Genomic DNA, 11088 nt, shown 5'->3' on the forward strand with positions numbered 1-11088 from the left:
TTTTTTTATTTCTTTTCTCCCATGGAGATAAGCAGTGTTGCTCTTGGTCTCGCTCAACGCAACACCTCCTTTCAGTCACAAGCAGAGATACAAAGTGCAGCCATGCAAAGCAGCCTGGGCACTTTCAGGTGGTAGGGCAATATTTTATATTTATCAGCCTTCCAAAGAAAGTGCAAGCCTTGCTATATGCTTACAGAGAGGGAGAAAATAAAGGCTTTTCCACAGCCCTAAAGATGTTTACAGGAACAAAAGCTGTTCTCCAGGGACTTGTTTATTTACTTAGGTGTAAAAATTGTCTCAGCTTTTAAAAGACTGCTATCTCAAGTGACAGTAAAACATAAAAAATTAATTGTTGATAACATACAGAAAACATTAGCAAGGCTCTTCTTTAATGTGACCACTATTTCATTAGTAAGACTTTGTTAAATTGACTCATACATATTCACAATGTCTCATTAGGAGTAGGAATAAAAGCACTGGGAATGTAATTGAACATGCTTCACAATTATTTCACCACTTTGGAAAAAATTCAAAACAACTCATCATTTTTCTTCTCTAGCCTCCTTCAGGTTTCACTGTAATTGCTCCGATTAGCAATTTTAGTTACTTAGTGGCTGCTTTCATTTTAAAAGCAGTGATGAACACTGTATTCCACGTGCCACCAAATGAGAGATAAAGGTTTTATCTGCAAAGTACAAGAGCGTTTAGGTGCTAAAGAGTTAAATTTGGTAGAGATTAAAAAGAAAGAGAGACGGAGATTAAACACCAGACTTACGTTCATCAGTTTGATGAGGAAAAACAGATTCTGAATGACTCTATATGCTTGCTTGTTTAAAAAGCCACCATGTTTGCTAGCAGGCTGATGATAAGGACTTAGTGTGTATGTGTTCAAAAGTAGTTTATACAAAAGAAAATCAGATTTACAATCATAGGCCACTTAAGGCTGAATAATGTGTGTCTCTGCTATGCTTTAATCCAATATCCCTATACCTGAGTGGCTGTTTATGGTTTAAAACACTTCCTGGATTTTATAATAATTTTATTTTAATTCTCAGCTCCATTTCACACACTGACTCCAAGAAGAAAAAGTGCTGCATCCTCTTGATACCTGTCATGTTGTTATGATCAGCGACGTATCATTCGGAAAGGGAAATTCTCATTAATGGCTTTCAGTTTCTGCTGGTTGGACACAGGACAGTTTCTGATTTAATTCTATGGCTTTGTGATTACTTTCAATACAGAGACAGATTACACAGCATTCTGGCCAAGACTCTTATAAATGAAGAAGAATATATTCAGATTTTCAGATAACGTTTGCACGTGTTTAATGATGGAGAGGAACCTTTGCGACAGACAATTGAAGAGAGTGGAGACATATTTTAACTGCTTCCTTACAAATTATGAATTAGTCAAGTTTATAAATTAAAGCTATATAATAATGTAATGCAGCCATGTACTCAGTTGTTTATTTTTGTAAATTAAAACATCTCTAGTCTGAATCTGTCCATCATATTATTTATACCAGCTTCTAGCATGCCAAACAGTCCGAAACATGCAATGCTGGCAAAGATATGAATACATTACCCAAGCCTAATTGAACGATGTCGCCTCCTCAAAGTTATCTTGGTTCACAGGGCTGCAGAAACATAGGTGAATGCAGTCTTCTTCAGCAGCGAATGATTCTGGGGGATTTTAAGTGATTAACATGTTATTCATCTGAGATGCACCTCCGGCCCGGGTTTGTGCATATTAAGAAAAGTGAGAGCTTTGCTCCAGTTTGGCTTGTCTCACTTGTTTCTGGTTTCAGGTGATACTGTAATCTGTGTATAGCACTGTATGTGGTGGGGGATTTGCAAAGATTTAACTCCACAATTCATGTACAGAAGCATTAATAGAGCAATCAAGAAGGGTAAATAATTACACCATCATCATGACTATTATCTCCTGCCCTTTTGTGGGCTGTTTGAGCCCTGAGGTCAGTCCAGTTTGGAGACAGTATAAATATAGACGTTAAATTCAACACTTAAATCTTTGACAGGCAGCTGGACAGCTCCTGTAGACGGGCAGAAGTCTCAATGCAGAGACTTCTACAGGTCACAGCAGAAACAGCAAACCTGCAAGATCGTTTGACACCAAAACACATGAAGTGAACAAGCACACAGCATACCACAGGTTCCAATTTATCAGCAGGCATTTAGCTTTTCTTTTTAAAGTGCTCTGCAGCTGCAACCTCGTTGTACCTCGGTAACAGGCAGGAGGGCTTGGCTTGAATTCAGAAGAGGGCAGTGCCAGAGAGGTGTCTCACACTGCTACGGTGAGTAGGAACAAACCAGCCACTTCAGCAACCATGGTTTTGCCAAGTCCAACTCAGTTTTCCCTGCCGTTTCGCTCAGTATGATGCCTTCTGGTTCCAGGCACTGTGAAATGTTATTCACCCAAGCGGTGCCATATTTTGTCATATTTGTTTATTTAGATGGGTACCTAAGTGTTGAGTGCGAAATGAAGAAGTTATGATTTATGTTGCTGGTTTGCCTCGATGAGGTGCTATCTAAGCATCTACTTTGTTTCCATCCAAATGAAGAGTCCTGTAACTGATATGTAAGGTCTTCTCAAGCATGAAAGATAGTAATTCACACATATCTGAGTGTCAGCTCAGCGACTACTTTGCACTCTGTGTACAACAGAGATTGTCAGCGCACAAGCTCTGATTACAAATTGGACATCTTTTAAATTAAAACTCTGTTAAATGTTGTTTTTGTTTTAGTTCAGATCACTTCATTCATTATTGTCTGTGTTTTTATGTATTTTACTCAGCATGTATTGTGTCATAGCTGATAAGATATGATAAAAAATGTTATATTGATGAAATCAGCAGCCATTACATTTGTATACTATATTATATATTGGTTAATGATTTCAAAATGTTAATTGTTTTGAAACAAAAGCGTCATTACTAAGTCATAGAGCCCCGTCAAAGCCCCAGGGTGTCAAATACTGCAGTTTTTTTCCAAGAAACTGATGTTCCAGAGAACAAGGTGCCCTTTGGCAATGGTGCCAAGATGCACCTGCCATTACAACAGTGAGACAGGTCTCAGAGGCAGTCACCATCACATTTGGGACCCTTAAGCATCATTTTTCAACACGCTCGGTAAATGCTGTGAACAGCTGTGTTTCAACCTTATAATAGCAATGCAAATAATGTTTTAGATGCACATCACGATATTTACTAACCATTTAAAATGCGTCATATATATCTGTTTCATTTTATTTTCATCATCTTATTGAAATAACAATATTATTTTAATGGTTATTAACCATTGTTACCATGGAACAATTTTTATGATGATTTTCATTAATTATATGTGCATATACACGTCATGACTTACAGAGTATGTAGGGAAGGGAGAGATTTGTCTGTCTTTTGTTTGTTAGCATTCTAGCGTGCTCAATTTTAGATATCATTTTCAAATTTTGTGTGATGGCAGATATTGATAACGGCTCGAGCTGATTAAACTTTGCTAAAAATCAGGTCAGGGTCTCCCCAGATGCGAAACTAAGTGAAAAGTTTATTTTACCCTCAATTTTTTAAAACTTTTGACTCTTCAAACTTCAAAGCAATGTACTAGCCCATGGGAACCATTATCCTCTCGGTTGGCTAAGCATTTGACCTTGTCCTTCACTGTTAAATAGTTGCCTGTTAAAGCTGACCTTGGAAAAATAATTACAAGAAACCATATCGAGTAATATATCATATGAAAGAGCATTGAGAGAGTGGTACAACACATTTTTTTCAATACAATACGATACAATACAATAAAGGATAGCAGGATAGTAGGATATAAGGATAGATCACACTTGATGGTTTATTCACAAATTACAAGGAATCCCAACATAATCCAACACGATTTATAGGCAAAGCATTGATTCAGGTTTCTTTTCTCTAAAAACATGGTTTCCAGTATCTTCCAATAACACAAGTTCAGCCATACTCAGTCCTTATAATTTGACTTACTATTTATAAAACACCGAATCCCGTTTATTACACCTTGCATCTACCAATTAATTCCTTACACCTTTAGGTGATAACTCCTATCACTTACATCACCTCTAGATTGCTTAAAAATAAGATCATTTGCATGAGTTGAAAGTTTTTCAGGTTTTTTAAGTAAAGCACGTCTTTACTCTAAAATTTAAATCAATCGTAAATCAATTTTTACAACTGATGTGAAGAAAAAGGAATAAATTGTCCATCCCGAAAACAAAATAATGCTATGTCAGTGATACAATGGTGCAGAGGAAATTGAAGAGTGAAATTATACTTTGCTGTCTCAAAAATCTAATTAATTGGGCTCATGGACTATGTTAGAACACTGAGCATATTCATTATATTTGATTGACCTGAAGTATTTTCCACAGTAACACATGGAGCAGAAAAATGGGGGAGAAAACAACAAAACAAGAGCAAAGTGCGCGCCTTATAAATCAGACTAGATTAGGATGGGCAGTATGAGTTGCACACAGCCATGACTCGCAAGTCATCCAAGCTTTGGTATGCTTTAGACCAATTAGCTCAGATAAAGTGTTGCTGTGCATGAAGATGTGCGTTTATGGAATAAAGTAATGTGGCGAGCACTACATCCTGCAAACATAATGCAAATAGTTACCTTTCCACTTCAGCAGAGCAAAATGAGCCAAATATGCATCTCATTTACATCACAATATGGGGAGTACAGGAGAAACAACATTTAGGCTGGGACGTGAAGGGGAAAAATGAGGTCACTTAATTTATACCCTGCGGAAATGATTTTTTCCCTCATATGGTGAGAAAGCACAGTGCTGAGCATTACATATTGACACCGTTTCTTGTGCTTATACTTTAATCCTTAGCTCCTTTACACAACACAGAAAAAAAATGAGGATTTCGTTCAGTCTCCACGGGTTTCCTAACACTACTGATTTGCACTGAGTATAAAGTTATGTTTTTACACAGCTCTATGGCTTCAGGCAACAACAAATGGCTCCTAGTTTTGCCTGAGGCTGCATTTATCAAAATTGCTCAACTGTCTCTGGCTTTCTTTGCAAATGTAGTCTGCGAATATGCAGCGGTTTCATAACCTTTGCGTATTTGTCATTTGTTTGACAGTGTAGAGTTGAAACAAATGCACATTTAATGGATGCAACCTTAATGAGGAATTGAAAAATTCATGAAAAGATGACCATTAAGGTTAAAGCTTTGCTGAGGTTACCCCTCCAGCGTGCTTCTCCAATCACTTATTAATAGACCTCTTGCATGTTTTTGACACCGACTGTCAAAGAAACCATTTTGACTCTTAATGAAAAGGGAGATTTTACATTCTGCCAGTTCTGCAGAAAGATGTCAGAGTGCAGGAACAGCACAACACTTTATTTTATTAATCCATCTCAAACAAGCAAAGACAGAGAGAGAGACTTAAAATGACTAAAAATTGTGCCATAAAAGGGAATCCTGTCTACTACCTTTTTGCATTTTCTCTAAGATAGACAAGACATTCTGAGACAGCTGGCATCACGTCATGTAAAAGGCAGTCATTGCACGTGAATTTTCTGTGCATTTTCTTGCACAGCTATTTCATTAAAACTTGGCCTAGTAACCGTGCATCGACATAAACTGCCATAAGACAGGAGCTTCCCTCGAAGCAGTCTGTCCTCATTAATATGCAGCACAGGTAATGTGCTTTTGGACACACTCCATTCACTGTCACTTTGATTCAAATTAGAATTGTAATTTAAGGTTATTAAATGACCTATGAACCATGTCACATGGGGAAAAAAAACTGGGTCTGTCTTTAAGGATGAGAACATCCGTTAAAAAAATGTCCTTTTCCTACATAACATATACGATTTCAGGATTAGTATGTGTTCCCTCCTACATACCATTCCAATTTGTCACCTTTAGATCACAAACTTCCATGCTGAGATTACAGAATCACAGAAGTTATATTCACCTCATCTGTACTGAAAATGAAATCAGCCTCACATTTCTCCTGTTCTTACCTAAAGATGTTTTTAAAGACTTTTCCACTTTGCTACTTTTCAGGCCTTAGACTCCCAGCGACTAGAGTCTGTCAAGCTCACAGCAGACAGAGCTTACCGGCACAAGGTCTTTTCCCCTAAATTAAATAGGAAAGCAAACAACAACACTTTCAACATAGGCGGTCCCTTACTGTTTATGATCAAAGGAAACTCACGCCTCATCCTTTCTCCCTTTGCAGGTTTATTTCACCCTTCCAAATAAATACCTTTCATGTGAAAAGGTGAAATGGGTGAGCCAGGGGTGAATCAGTTCATACATTACTAAGCATTCACACACGTCCATGCATATTAATGTAAATGCTTAAATGTGCATGCGTACAGACTTGATCCACAAATGAATGGCAGACTGATAAGGCAGACGTGGCACATTGCTAGGCTTGTTAGGCATGCACATTGACATGCATGGAGTTCCAAAGCGTGACTTACTATCGCCATCCAAGAACATTAAGAGATTTCAGCGTGCTAAGGCCTTATTCTTTGCCATGCCCGTAATCGCTTCCCTCATCTTCCAGTTGCCATATTTGTCAGCTCTGTTTTGCCAGTGCGTCTCCAAGATAGGTCCAAGCTGGTCTCATCTGTTCACATGATTAACTCAGTGAGGAGAAATCTTGCATCTCACCTTTATTTGTCTCTCGCTTGCACTTTGGCTTTCTCATCTCTTATCTCGGTCCTACTCAGAATCTTAACTATGTGCCTTTGCTGCAGGACTTTCTGAGTACTATGATTCTAAGTAGAGCACTTCCTTATGGCTGATTGAAATGATCAAGAACTGAACTTGCCGGAAGGGCTAAGATACATTATCTTTCTGCTTTCTATTTAAAATTTAACATTTACTTTTAGCAATACGGTGCTTCATAATCACTAAATATGACAATACGTGTATTCAGTTTGCACATTTTTTACAAGCTGAATGCAAGTTGAAAGGGTTCGTAGAGGAGGTTAAATGTTTTTAGTGCTGTAGAAGGTTTTGTTGTATTAATATTTTTTATGGTGTGAAGGGCACGAGGATGATCTGCAGAAAAGCTGCAATTCTGCAATTATGATTTGTTTAACTTCTCCACTCATAAACTGAGAGTTTAAGTAAAGTGCATGTTCTATGGAGAAGAATCCAGACACACATATAAATGCAAGTACTAGACTACTGGAATTTATTATGAGATCATGACCCTTTTCTCATTATTTTCTCTCAAAGCTTCTGAGAAACAACAAGCTTTGATGTGTAAAACATGATCCCTCCACATCTGCTGTAGTAACTCGGTGCCATAAATCAATAATATGAAGAGATAATATGTATTTTTCCTCCTCACTGCAGCACACAGTGTTGTGGATGATAGCAAAATGCTTATATCAGTTTCTTTGGTTTAACAGAAAAGGAAATGAAGCCAATGATCCACATTCGTCACTTTTCGTTAATTAGGTGAGATAGAAACATGTTCATTGAAATATAAACAGCAAAACTGAGTGTAAGAAGATATTTCCTGAAACACTTTTATAAGCCTGCTTTGATAAATATGAAGATTCAAATATTTTGTGTATCGGTTGCTTTGCTTATGCCATTAAAGACTAAATGAAATCATTCAGTGTTGTTTTCATCAAAGTCTCACCTTCACTACAAATAATAATATTTGTGCAGACGTTTGAAGTGTGTTTTTCACACTCGTTGCTGAAAGGAAATATTTGTCTTGGTGAGTTTTTAGTCTGGTTTATGTTTCTTCTATGCCTCCTTGTCTATGTTGGTTCTCCTTGTGTTCCATGTTCCAAGCTTGTGTTGTCTCTCCATGTTTCCTGCTTTATTTTGTAAGGTCTACTGTTTCCATGTTCAGTGTGTTTAGTTTTGCTTCCCCTGTAGCGTCATGTTCATTTGTGTCAGCTGTGTTTCCCCAGGTGTTCCTTCCTTGCATGCTCCTGCTCTGAAACCTGTTCATTGTCTGTTTTGTCATGGTCATCACAGTCTATTTTTCCAAGCCATTGTCAAGGCATTCACAATATCTCTGTCTCTGACCAGAGGAGTGCAGTCTGACGAAGATCCCTGGCGTCTCTTCATTGGCTCCTGTTAAATCCAGAATCTAAATTTAAAATCCTTCTAATCACATACAAGGTCTTGAATGATCAGGCCCCACCTATCTAAAGGACCTCGTAGTACTGTATCAACCCAATAGAGTGCTTTGCTCTCAGACTGTGTCCTTAATTGTGATTCCCTGGGTAATTAAAGTAGAATGGGAGGCGGAGCCTTCAGCTTTCAGGCCGCTCTTCCGTAGAACCAGATCCCTGTTTTGATTCAGGACACATACATTTTCTACTTTTAAGATTAAGATTAATGTAGCTTGTCAAAGGAGCTTGCAAAGAAAAGCGTCTGGACTTCTTTGAGTTGCTTGAAGACGTTTCACCTCTCATCCGAGAAGCTTCTTCAGTTCTAAGGTCAAATGGTGGGGAGTCCCAGATATAAACCTAGTGGGAGTATCCTCCCACAGAGGGACAAAAGGACCCCCTGATGATCCTCTAATCACATGAGCCAAGGTGTGAAAGCGGGTGTGGGTCCCAATCAGCCAGAGTTTCGGGTGAGCTCATTGTGAAACCTGGCCCCACCTTATCATGTGATTTCCTGAGGTCAGACGGCCCAGGATGTGAGTGGGCGTTAAGGCGTCTGGGAGGGAACTCAAAACTGGATTATAGATGGCAGAGAGTTGGTGTCGTAAACCCCCGCCTCTGTTCAAAGATGGTCGCTCACAGTGGACATAGATGGTTTCTTTCACTCCTCTTTCAAACCATCTGTCCTCTCTGTCCAAAATGTGAACGTTGGCATCCTCAAAAGAGTGTCCTTTGTCCTTAAGATGCAGATGGACAGCTGAGTCTTGTCCTGTGGAGGTGGCTCTTCTATATGCGGCAGGAACCCTGTTTTGCTGCGCAGCTTACCGCATAGTACGAACTCTGTTCCTGGAAACTCTACCCCTGTCCCGGTGGGTCGCAGCGTTAAATGGATGTTAATTAATGCACGCTCAATTGCCAACAAGCCTTATATCTTAAATGACTTGTTCTGTATGGAGAAGCTTGATTTTATGTTTATCTCTGAGACATGGCAGCGTGAGAATGAAGTCTCACATCTTTTAGAGCTGTGTCCCGCTGACTGTTCATTTCTCTGTGCGCCTCGGATATCTGGACGAGGGGGTGGAACAGCGGTAATTTTCAAAAAGACATTCTTATGCCAGATGATCTCCTCAAGCTGTTACAACTCTTTTGAGATGATTATGATAAAAATTGGAGGAGAACAGCCCATATACGGCATTTTAATTTATCGTCCACCTGGGTCTGCTGCAGCTTTTCTGTCAGACCTACAAGAATTTTTAACTTCCACGATTAAACTGGGCAAGGTCATCATTGTTGGTGACTTCAATATTCATGCAGAGGACTCATCAAATAGTACCACTAAGGAGTTCCTGAGCATTATGGACTCTTTCAATTTTGTTCAACATGTATCAGGTCCTACTCACACAGCTGGGCATACTCTGGACTTGGTCTTCACCTGTGGTTTTCCCTTGACCACATGAACTTAAATGATGTTTCTTTTAGCGATCATAAGTCAGTCTTTTTTAATGTATTGTTCAATTCAGAGTCTCTTCCCCAAAGTTTTATTAGGCGCAGGCGCTTTATTGATGACTCTGTCATTTTAAAGTTTTCTTCTCTTTTTAATTTTAAACCTTCTTCTGACGAGGTTGACATCCTTATTAATTCTTTTAATGAACACTGTCTTGCCATCCTAAATCAGGTTGCTCCTTTCAAAACTAGTCATTGCACTGTTAGTTCCTGCACACCATGGTTAAATAATCAAACCCGTGGTCTTCGACGCTCCTGTCGAAAAGCAGAGCGTTTCTGGAAGTCCACTGGGCTGGTTGTCCATCGGGAACACTTCAAAGAACTTCTTCACTTATATAATGAGTCAGTTAAAGAGGCCAGATCCTCTTACTTCAATAATCTCATAAATCGTCATAAAAATAACCCAAGAATTCTATTTGATACTATCAATAGTATTGTTTCTCCTCCAACTCAGCATGCTGTGTTACTTTCTGACGAAGACTGCAGCACTTTCCTCAATTGCTTTGTAAATAAGGTGATGGACTTGAGATCCAAAATCTGCTCAAGTGCCTCCCCTTATGAAGATGCCCCTTGTTGTCCCGGGTCATTTACTTATTTTTCTCCAATCACACTCAATGACTTAGTTGCAGTAATAGGTAAAATGAAATCCTCATCATGCTCCTTAGATATATTACCTTCCTCTGTCCTGTCTGGGACTCTCACCAGCATTGGTCCCACATTACTATCCATCATCAACAATTCACTGAGGCAAGGCTGTGTCCCGTCCTATTTTAAACATGCTGAGGTAACCCCTCCGTTAAAAAAAACAGAATCTAGATCCTACCTCCCCTAGTGGTTATCGTCCTATTTCAAGATTGCCATTTATAAGTAAATTACTAGAAAAGATTGTAGAAAATCAGTTCAGGTCCTTACTATGCTGATTGCAGATTTTTGACCCTTTTCAGTCTGGCTTTCAAAAGCAGCACTCTACGGAGACCGCTCTCTTAAGGGTCTATAATGATCTACTAATGGCATCTGATGCAGGAAATTGTTCCGTGATCATTTTGCTTGATCTTAGCGCTGCCTTTGACACCATCCACCACAAAATCCTACTCAACAGGCTGAAGGTTCTGGCTGGTATATCTGGCACCGCCTTAGACTGATTTTCTTCCTACTTATCAGACAGGACTTTTTCTGTTAGGACTGATAGGTTCTCAAACACTGCTGCCCTGACCTGCGGGGTTCCCCAGGGTTCAGTATTGGGTCCATTATTATTTTCTTTTTATATGCTTCCTTTAGCTGCATTATTCAGTCTTTTAGTGACCTGTCTTATCATTTCTATGCCGATGACATTCAGCTGTATATGTCCTTTAAGCCTCATCAGCTGGATAGGCTGTCCACCCTAGTCCAGGCTTTAACTCAAATCTCTGATTGGCTTTCTAACAA

The 11088-nt window shown here is 39.1% G+C and overlaps 1 long non-coding RNA gene across 1 annotated transcript; it reads left to right on the plus strand.

Annotated features, from left to right (window-relative positions):
- Positions 1-8983: 8983 nt before the first annotated feature.
- On the plus strand, positions 8984-10806 carry LOC120723624. The gene is made up of 3 exons (XR_005693796.1): positions 8984-9033; positions 9501-9502; positions 10626-10806. It is a non-coding gene; the product is annotated as an uncharacterized LOC120723624 (long non-coding RNA).
- Positions 10807-11088: the final 282 nt, after the last annotated feature.

This window comes from Simochromis diagramma, unplaced genomic scaffold (assembly GCF_900408965.1).
Source record: "Simochromis diagramma unplaced genomic scaffold, fSimDia1.1 OVJJ01000685.1, whole genome shotgun sequence".
NCBI lineage: Eukaryota > Metazoa > Chordata > Actinopteri > Cichliformes > Cichlidae > Simochromis > Simochromis diagramma.